The sequence below is a fragment of the Ipomoea nil genome, unplaced genomic scaffold, assembly GCF_001879475.1.
Source record: "Ipomoea nil cultivar Tokyo-kokei standard unplaced genomic scaffold, Asagao_1.1 scaffold3142, whole genome shotgun sequence".
Lineage (NCBI taxonomy): Eukaryota > Viridiplantae > Streptophyta > Magnoliopsida > Solanales > Convolvulaceae > Ipomoea > Ipomoea nil.
This window is the reverse complement of record NW_017619570.1, coordinates 715,001-725,926: the sequence shown is the minus strand read 5'-3', so window position 1 is coordinate 725,926 and position 10,926 is coordinate 715,001. Positions and strand designations below refer to the sequence as shown.

At 45.2% G+C, this 10,926-nt stretch overlaps 1 long non-coding RNA gene across 1 annotated transcript in view; it reads right to left on the bottom strand.

The window, feature by feature from the left end:
- Positions 1-6,765: 6,765 nt before the first annotated feature.
- The window catches only part of LOC109167004, a 22,710-nt gene continuing 18,549 nt past the window's right edge, over positions 6,766-10,926 (bottom strand). Inside the window, exon 3 of the long non-coding RNA XR_002051776.1 lies at positions 6,766-6,777. This is a non-coding gene — a long non-coding RNA (uncharacterized LOC109167004). The remainder of the gene's footprint in view (positions 6,778-10,926) is intronic.

The window sequence follows — 10,926 nt, the reverse complement described above, 5'->3', positions numbered from 1 at the left end:
AGTTGTTGAATTACCAAGGATTGTTGGATGGGTATCTCGCAATTAGAACCGAGATTTACCGGAGTTTGGTAAAAGAATTTTACCGTCACATGGGTGTGATCAAAGATGGTGGGAAGTTGGAAGTTACCTCTAAGGTGGGAGGTGTGAAAATTGCCTTGACCGAAAAGCGGTTGGCTCAACTTTTGAGTTTGACAACTACGGGAGTCTCGCAGTATATTGGTGACTCTTGGATTGAGACAAGCAGCATGAGTTATCGGAATTATCTGAGTTATCTGTTGGGAAGAACTAGTGAGTTCACCTAGGCCACGAGGTCGGAGAGGAAGTGGCTTTCTGCCGAGCAAAAGATTTTGTTCATGCTTGTTTCTGACTGTTTGTTGCCCAATAACAATAAGAGTCGTTTGTTGGGTAAACTGGAGTGCACTTTTGCTTTTTGTCTGAAATTCAAGGTGAAGTTCAACTTGCCTGCGTTGATGTTGCAACATATGGTCTACTGTAGAGACCATAACCGTAAGAGTTTGCCTTATGGCATGGTGTTAAGCTGGACCTTCACTAGGAAAGGGTGAGTGTTGAAGGATGTGTGCCTAAGCCGGTGGGCAAGATGGTTCTGGATACCACAAATCTCCGCAGTTGCAACCTGTTTCAACTAGATGATGGTAACTACATCACTCTTGAGGAGGTCACAAGGAAAGCCCCTGCCGAGAGGAGTTCGTTAGTTGAAGAGCTTGAGATCCCTGTGGGAAAGTTGAACCTAGCAGTTCAGAGCTTGGGTGGAGACGCTGAGAACGAAGGCGAAGAAGAGAGGGAAGAGGAAGAAGAAGGAGAAGAAGCAGAAGAGGTCGAGGAGAGTGACTCCGAAAGTGAAGAGAATGTAAGAAGGAAGGAAGTGAGAACCAAAAAGGAGCGTGATGCAATGACACACAAGGAGCGTGTGGTGACCCTCCTTCGACAGCAAAATCGGATGATTGAGGAAGGCTTCTTTTTCATGAAGGCTCAGTTTGTCACCATCAATCAGAGGTTAGACAGGTTGGAGGCTGGTTCTAGCCGTGGTGGAGCTGAGGAAGACTCGGACGAGGATGCCGAGGAGTCGGAGGATGATTCCCCTTAGGCCAGAGTTGGGGTAAGCTCGTTTCTTCTTTCGTTTGTTGTTGTCGTTTAGTAGTTGTTGCTTGTTGGCTATGCTTAGTTGCTTTTTCTTGTTTGCCTTGGTTGTTAGTTTGTTGTTTGAGTAGTTGGGTTAGTTGTTTTGCTTTGTTAGAATCTAGTTGTTTTGAGTTTAGGTGTGGTGTAGAATGCTCCTAGCTGTTTGTAAGGTGGTGTTAGCATTGGCGTTGCTTGAGAAACTTCTTTTGTGACCTTGTGAAACCTTGCATTTTCTTGATTCTTGAAAACCTTACACCTTTTGAACCCTTGAAGTCTTGTTTAATGGTATTCTTGCTTCCTTTTGTCACATTGTTGATTCGTTGCTACCCGTTTGTTTGAAGTCATCGTGCCCAAACTTCAGGGACGAAGCTTCTTGTTAGGGGGAGAGGATGTGACACCCCGTAAATCCAATCACTAATCAAGGATTAATTAGAGAATTAATCCAAGTCTCTTTGCTAATCTATTCCTAAAAATCCTGAAATTTAATAGTCGAGGGACTAGATTTTGACTAGTCACTTAAGCCAAAGGGTTGTACCTTGTGCTTCTTGAATTGTGCCCTTGTTCCCTTGCCTTTCCAACATTAGTAAGGGTAGGAGTGTCTTTCTACCTAAGGTTGGTGATTCAAGCTAACATAGCAATATTCTTTCATTTCATTCACCCTTCAATCTAAACACAAAAACCTCTAGCCTCTCTCTAAAATGGTTTAGCTTCTTCTCCAAGCTAGAATTTGAGCATCCAAGTCTTGCAAGTTTGTCTCCCAAGATTCATACTTTCTTCATCTTGAGCATAGGGGAGGGTAAGATCCTTGGTCTTTTGGTGTTTTTAACCTTCTTTTAGGTGTTTTTTTTTTTCTAAAGATAGGATCTTTGTTGTGTTTTGGTTTGTGTATGAAGTTGGTGTGGAAGAGGAGCTCTAGGAAAGGCTTTCTAAGGGTGAAAAGAGGAAGTTATTAGGCTACAAAGGTAACCCATGCTTTACAAAACCTAATTTCTTACTTATATGATGATTCTTGGCTTCCACTTGTTATTCTTGTGTTGATTTGTGAGATTTGATGCATTGTCTTGTGGTGATGCATGTTTAGAGCTTGTTCTTAGGGTTCTTGAATACCATTGCTTGGCTATTTATTGGGTTCAAGTCATATTGTTGTTGTGTGTGAGATTTTGGGTGTTTTAAACTTGAACTTGGCCTTATTGTTGAAAATCCCCGAAGGGATAATTTGGTGTACAGGGACGTACCCGCGGGCAAAACGGCGGGCAGTGGCCTACCCACCGCCCCACCCGCGGGGAACCGGTGTGCTGAGGGTATGTACCCCGCGGGCAGGCCCACGGGTGGGGGCCTACCCGTGGCCCCACCCGCGGGGAACACTTGTGGCGTTAGGCGGGGATTTGTTCCCCGTGATTCTTTTGTCTCGGTATTGAAGTTTTGACCTCCCGATGTTGTTTTATTGGGCTATTTGTGAGTCTTCTTGATGTTTCGTATGTCTAGAATGGTGTATTAGGAATCCATGATAGGATTTGGTGTCTTGAATCGTGCTAAGGGTCCAACTTTGTGATTCATTGGGCTAATGTGAGTCTTGAATGTTCTTTGGAACTAATTTTGGTTTACCCGTTTGATAAGCATGCTAGTTTGATGTTGATATGCTAGTGTGTGTGGTTTGTTCCTTCGTAATGAGATTGGCAACTTGGGTTGACAATCATTTGGTGTTGGATGGTAATCCTTTTGTTGAATGGGTATGGTCTCTTATCTTTATTGTTATCTTTTGATTGATTCCTATGATGTGATCGTATGTAAATCGTTGTACCCTTTGTTGATACTTGATTGAGGCTATTGTTGAGCCTTAGTCTTCTTGGTAATGATGATGACCTTGTGTGACTATGATTTGAATGTGGGTGGTTGTTACTTGAGCTTCGCTCACATGTAGGTGGTTGTGTGAATGAAATGAATAGTACCCTCTTGTATTGAAATGTAGGTGGAATGTGGGTGGATGTAGGTGGGGGGACGACGGTCCCCAAATGCATAAGGTTGGACTCAGAAGTACAGGGGTTACTTGGAGGTAATGGTTGGAACTGAAATAAGGCTGGGGGTAGCCATAAGGTTGGAACAGGGCATAAGGTTGGAACTATGATACTTGTGACATGTAGTTGTCACTGTGGCATGTAGTTGCCACTGTGTGAATGTGAATTCCTTGCTTATGAGCATGTCTTGATGTAAACTACTTTGTGATCAGTAGAATGCATCCTGAGCTGTTTGTCTTTCATGATTATTGTCTTGTCGTTGTTGTGAGGATGGTAATTCCCATTTCTTTGAGAGTGTTTGGTCAGTCTTTGAAGTTGACTTTTCTCTATGGTTTTGAAATGCTATATACTGTATTCTGTTTCAAAATGGTTTTGATTTATACTTATCTATATATGCTATGTAACGCGTATTAATGGGTTACAGTAATATCGCTGACCAGGTGTTATCCCCATGTTATTTCCCTTGTTCTACAGGTTTTGAGTAGATGTCTGAGAGCGCTAGACGTGGATCGCTAGATAGATTAGCTGTCCTATGTAGACGTTATGTTTTGTTGGCCTGTGAGCCTAGTTAGCGGCCTGTGTGCCTTGACACTTTATGATTTGTTTGACTTGATAGATTTTCCCGCATGTGCACCTATGTTTAAGATAGGTGTGGCATAACATGTCCCGATTTTATATGGCTTCCGTTGCTTTATTTCTTGATGATTAGATGTTTTCCTGTGCATTTATGTTTAAAAATGTGGTAAAAATCGGGGGTGTTACAGACGGATCATAGCATGATCCGCCGCCCAGGGCTGCCACTTGGCGGAGCCAAGTGGCGAGGCTTGTCAAGCCCCGCTACCAAGCTCCGCCAGGCCAAAATGGTTCCTGGCCGGGCCCTCTGTGGCTCAGCTATGTGTCGTTCGGACCGGGACTCGTGGGCCCTTGAGGCTCAGACACTCGGGTTCGTTACGACGCACTAGTAGAAGTTAGTTTCGTTGAATTCAGAGTTGAAATGCTTGTTTTCCAGTAGAAGTTGTGTTGATAATTATTCTTGTTGTTTTCTGCAAATGGTTTACAGTGAAGAAAAATAGAAGTATTTGAGCTTAGATATTTGAGCAAAGAAGCATGTTTATTATTTGATGGTTTTGATTGAAAAGCATATCAAAGTATTTATTGAATTGTTATTTATTGAGAAGTTTTGTAAAGGCTGTGAGAATTTGATAAGTCCAGTACATGAAATTCCTAGTTTTCAGTAAAAAGATTTTGCTAGAATTTGAAGTATATTTTGAGCTTAAAGAGTATGATCAGTACTTGCTAAGTATTTGTAACACCTCGAAATTTTGGAACTTTTAAAACTTATATAATAAAGGTAAATCCTCATTAAATCCCGAAATATAACATAAGAGTATGGGGTGCTATGCCACACCTGAGCTAGAGAACCCAGGTGCACAGGCTAACTAGCTAAAATCCTCAATGATGTCAATACATAAGTATGGCACGCAGGCCGAAAGGGAAACTAGCTACTCTATGCTCCAAATCTCTAGCGCGCTCCAGTGTCTACTCATCTGTGCCTGAAAGCCAAATATATATGTTCAGCGAGAGATGCTGGTAACCCACTCCAATGCGTTGAAATACATTATAGATAGATATATATAGATATACGAAAATCATTTTGAAGTAGGAAGATATATACTTAAGAGACACTAGTTTTAAAACCGGGAAAAGACTCAGCAACTAGGGACAAACATATCAAACAATGATAAACAGTTAAGTAGAGATGACATCATAAGGAATACATAACTAAGGTCATAGATCCCTTTTCAATTCAAACACATCATCATTCAATCATCAATCATATCACATTATCATTGATGGCGCCACGGGACCAATCGCATGCCCCGAACATGAGGGTAAATGCTTATAGCCTTAACACGGCCCCGCAGCACCCTACCTCAGTACCGTGGTATGAGGGGAGTTGATCACAACCAACCCTTTGAGAACCGCTGATGAACTCAACGTCGGACCACGATCCGGCTCACCGGTGACGCACCCAGTCGGTGAACCGCGATCCCCTTTACAAGGGGGACTTACGACCCTACACACCGCTGATGCGCACAGTCGGTGGACCAGCGGATCAAGCCCGGCTTACTGCTGAGCTATACTCAGTCGGTGGGCGAAGATCCTCAGAGACTATGGCCCTACACACCGTTGTCCCATCATTCGGTGGATCGCAGCCAGCCGTAGCCCTACACACCGCCTGATTACTCAGGTCGGTGGACTACAGCCTTCCTCGGCTTATTGGCCCTACACACCGCCTGGCGCGTTCAGGTCAGTGGGTCATAGCACCGAGGCCCATAGTTGGACCTGTAGTCCAAGAAGTAAATCAATTTGGCCTTAGCCACTTCTGAGCCTTAGCTCAGGAACAATCCATTTGGCCTTTAGCCACTTCCGAACCTTTAGTCCGGGAACAATCCATTCGATCTTCAACCGACTTCAGAACCTTAGTCCGGGAACAATCCAATCGGCCTTCAGCCGACTTCCAAAACTTAGTCCGGGAACCACCGAATTGGCCTATAGCCAAAATGGGGGATCATGCAACACATAACACCTAAGAGCACGTAATAGCATATTGGGCGGGGAAAGACATATAAATAAACTTACGTGTGATCATTCACATACTAAGAATAGTCCTAGGGGTTCATACAACTTCCACCAAGGCCAACGAGTTACCAATTCAACTAGCATGCAATCCCTAAGACTCATCTAACCTACGAATGGTACCCGAAACATCAAACTAGACTTAAGCACGACAGACGGGGTCCGTTGGGACACCATGGGGAGCGGGGGAACATCAAACGGGGAAGCCAAAGACCCGGGGTAGGGTACGGACCAGCGGGTAGCCGGTGGGTGGAGGGCCACCCGCCGGCTGCCCGCCGGAGTACACTGTTCTGGGCAGCGGGTCTCCGGCGGGCAGGCGGCTGCCCGGTGGCTACCCGCTGCTGTGCGGTGTACTTCGGGCAGAGGGTAGGTGGCGGGTTCCCCTACCCCCCACTAACTCTTTTATCAAATATTTGTCCCGGGAACCTTCGTGGAACCCGGAACCATGCCTAGACACTTTTAAACGCAATTAACGACACCACGTAGTCAATTAATGGATCAAAGCAAGAATCACGTATAACTCTTCCTATCACGACTTCTAAACATAAACAACACCCGAACATGCGAATTCCCACCCAAATATATAACAAGAACATCCCCACAAATTCCCAATCCAACCTAGGGCTCTAATCCCACCCAAATTATCAAAATCATATTTTATCTTCAACATCAAGGAATATCAAGATTCGTCAAGAATCATCATATCAAAATCAAGAACTTCTTTTCAACATCAAGATCATCAAGATTATCAAGAATACACATAAATCATCTTATCAATCATCAAGAATATATCACAAATAGCATAGGGGAATTAATCAAGACACAAGCATATAGGAGGAGGCCAAGGAAGGAGATCACAGCGAAGAAAATAGGTTTTGTTGAGACATGGGTTACCTCTTAGCCTTAATTAATTTCCTTGGCTATGAAGGGTCTTTCTTTAAGCTTTCTTCTTTCTTGATTTCTCCTAAGGGGATTCTTGGAACTTCTTAGTGTGGTGAGAGATTATTGTGGTGTAAGATCTAGGTGCCTCCTATGACCCTATATATATATATATATATATATATATATATATATATATATATATATATATATATATATATATATATATATATATATATATATATATATATATATATATATATATATATATATATATATATATATATATATTCCTAAGAGTCCTAATTGGGGTCTAAATACTATGGGCTTGCTAATTCTATTCCTTATAGGACTAAGGAGTTGGTTATAGGGATGTGGGCCCATGGACTATGGTGGACCTTTCTTAGTTGATTAATGGGTTTTTAATTCTCTTTTTTTTTTTGGGTAAGTGATTAAATATTTAGTTAGTGTTAGGGGTTGTAACACGGGGTGTTACACACTCCCCCCCTTACAAGAGGCTTCGTCCCTGAAGCCGGTGCGTGGATCCACTCTTTCACCCCTAGACGTCACCTATTTCGGCCTCCTGGTTAGGAGATGTGGCTCCACGTGCTGTCTTCGTCGGGGTAGACTGGATCTTTGGTGCGGTGGTTGTTTTGGAGGGTTCGGGTCTACCTTGGTTTCCTACTCCTGAGCTGGATGCCCCGTGGGTGCCCAACATGGCCTCGATAGTTGCCATCCTTTGATCCAAATCGAGTGTTGCGCGGATTAGGGACGAGAATCCCTCGTCTATGATCTAGTTCTGTCGGGTGAGCTGCGCGAGGATGCGTTCGTTTACGGATTCTTCATTTTGGCCCCTTGGGTTTCCTCTTGCTTGTGCAAGCGCCAGTGGGTTCAGCTCGCTATCTTCTTCTTGTTCCTCATTTTCCCCCAGTTCCCCACAGTCTTGCATTGCCCGCTTGAGTTTCTTGTTGGAGATATTCAACTGATCCACCAATTCCCTTTGTTCCCCCTCGGGTTTAAGGCAAATCTCTTCGAGGGTGATGTACCGTCCCCCTTCGGTGTAGTAGATATCATTGCGATGGAGGTTCTGAGCATTAAAAACCATGCCACTTGCGGTTTTGACCTCAGTGTGGCTCAGATCCACCCCCTTTTTCTCCATGATCCAACTTAGGATCATCCTGTACGGTAGGCTAAGCCGGTTGCTAGTTTTGCAAAACTCCATGTGTTTCAACATGAGGGCCGGTAGATTGAACTTGATTTTGTGCTTTAAGAGATAGGCAAAAGTACACTCCAAACTCCCCACATCCTTGCTTTTTTTATTTGTGGGCAAAAGGCTATCAGTCACAATCATAACCATAACCAATATCTTTTGCTCCGCGGCTAGCCACTTCCTATTTGGCCGTGTGGCCGAGGTGAAACCTTCCTCCTTTCCGAGTAGGTACCTGAGGTAATCCTTGTACCCCGTATTTTGGGTACCAATCCACCCTTTACGGTCGTAGTCTGACACACCCGTGGTGGTCAATCTTAAGAGTTTGGCCAAACGGCCTTCGGAAAGTATGATTTCCTTGCCTCGGACCTTAGTGGTGATTTCTAGTTTATCACCTCGTTTGATGGCCATCAAGTGTTGATAGAACTCCTTCACCAATTCGGGGTACGTATCCCCTTTAATGGTGAGATAAGTATCCAAAAGCCCTTGGTGGTTGAGCATGTCGACCAATTCCGGAAAGAATTGATCGGGTTCGAGGGCTTTACCTCCGATAACGGTGTAGCCAGCGTTGTCCCAATCCGGGGTTCGGATTCCGAGGGGCTTTTTCGGCATTTTCTCGAACTTTTCTTCTATGTGGTGTTTTCCGGCGGACGTCCGGCGAGGGTTCCGGCGGAGCTACTTCTCCGGCGACGCGGGTTTTCCGGCTGCAGTGAGGGGCGGCGGGGTGGCGTGGCTCGTCGAGGTAGCGGTGGTCCTGGGCGGTGCCGGGGTTGGCAGCGGTGTGCGTTGGCAGTGGGCGTCGTCCGGGCAAGCGACGGGCGGTGGTGGCATCGCGGGCTGCTTCCGGGGCGGTGATGGCGGTGCACGGTGGGCGACGCCGGGGTGACTGTTGGTGGTTCGATTAGTGGCGGTGGCTTGGCGGGGTGTTGGGTAGCGTCGGGTGTGTGTGTGTTAGTCGGCGGAGAGGTGAGGGGGATGGAGAGAGAGAGGGGGTGTGTGGGGAAGAAGAAGAAGGGTTTTTGATTTGGGATTTTTTGTGGGTTTTAGGGACTTGGAGGGATTTAAGAAGGGAGTGTTCCCTTAAGATAGCCTAGTGGTTAAAGCATTAGTATAATAAGTGAGAGGTCTAAGGTTCCATTCTTATTGATAGCATTAAATAACTAGCATTAGCCTTCTTTGTTGTGTGTTCCTTGTCTTTTTCTTTCTTTTTGTCTTCTAGTGGTAGGGAATTTGATTGGTCCTCCTTGTGGTTGTTCGTTGTTTAGTTTTCCCCTATTTATGCTAAAATATTTCGATCTTATTTAAAATAATTTCGAAGTGGCTAGACTAAACGAGTAGTTTTACTATAAGGGTGGTTACAAGGGGTTTCTTAGCTTATCCTAAACAGAATTCATCTTCTTGGTTTTCCTCTGGTGGATTCGCGTGATCCTCGTCTTCTGGGGTCATGTTTTCTTCGTTGAGGTTGCCCTCGTTTCCGAGCTCGGCTTGTGTGTGGCTTATGATGAATACTTTTCCGGGGGCACCGTGATTCCCTTGGTTGCTTGTGCCTCCGTGTTGGCCCATGTTCATGGGGCGTGAGCTTGAGGGTTGTATGCAGTGGAAGGACTTGTGTCCTTCTTTTCCACAGTTGAAGCACCGCAAGGGATTCCCCATGCAGTCCCTGCCTCTATGGCTTTGGTTGCATTTTGGGCAAGGGAAGCCCCCTGTATTGGCTTCGTTGTTTCTTGGGGGTGGTCTTTGTTCAGTTGGGTTGTTTGGCCTTGTGTTGGTGTCGGTTCTCGTTCTCTTTATTGGTGGTGCACCTCCTCCTTTGTTCTTTTTTCGAATCTGATCTTGAACCCCACGTTGTAGTAGTTGGATCCGGTAGAGGTTGGCAGCACTGGAGTAAGTCTCGTTGAGGGTCCGGGGTCCGCTTACTATTAGTGCTTTCCGAGCTTCAAAGTTAAGGCCCGATACAAACCTTTCTATTTTTGTTGATTCTGTGGGGACTAACTCTGGCGTGAAGCGTGCTAGTTTGAGGAATCGTTTATGGTATTCTGTGATGGTAGCCGTTCCTTGTTTTAGGTGGAGGAACTCTTCGTGCATAGCAGCTTTTACGTGTGTCGGGTATAATCGTTCTCGCAGGCGTGTTTTCAGGTTTTCCCCAGTCGAATCCTGGTTCTTGCCTGTAAGTGGGTCCCTCGTGGATCCACCAAAGGTCTGCCTCGTGTCCGAAGTAGAACGAGGCTATCTCTACACGATGTTCTTCTGGGCATTCTACCAACCCCAGAATCTTGTCGAAGGTCCGTATCCATTCTTCGAGGATGGCAGGATCTTCTTCTCCTAAGAACGTGGGTGGTCGATGGTTTGAAACTTGTCGGGCGACTTCTGAGTTTGCGTTCGGTGGAGGGAGTCGTGGCCTGTTGTTGCGGAGGGCTACGTCGCTTAGTGCTTGGGTGACCTGAGTGAGTTGCTGTAGGGTTTGAGCCAGGGGGTCGTGTGTGGTGGGTTCCGGAGTCCTTGATTGTCTTCTGTTTGGTGCCATGTTGCTTGATCTATAGAGTCTATGTTTATAGTGGTTTAGAGGGTTGCACCCTACCTCGGCGTGATAAGCGAAGGGGGTTTCTTTAAATTAAGGAGGGGTAATGTGAGGGGAGGTCATGTGTAGGTTTCTCAATCTCACCGCGCGTCCTAAGATCTCTGAGTCCTATGTTCATAGATTCCTAGAGTTCAAGTATAATGTCCTAAAGTCTGTTCTTAAGAGTCTTATCCTAGGGTCAAACTTAGGCTCTGATACCAACTGTAACACCCCGAAATTTTAGAACTTTTAAAACTTATATAATAAAGGTAAATCCTCATTAAATCCCGAAATATAACATAAGAGTATGGGGTGCTATGCCACACCTGAGCTAGAGAACCCAGGTGCACAGGCTAACTAGCTAAAATCCTCAATGATGTCAATACATAAGTATGGCACGCAGGCCGAAAGGGAAACTAGCTACTCTATGCTCCAAATCTCTAGCGCGCTCCAGTGTCTACTCATTTGTGCCTGAAAGCCAAATATAT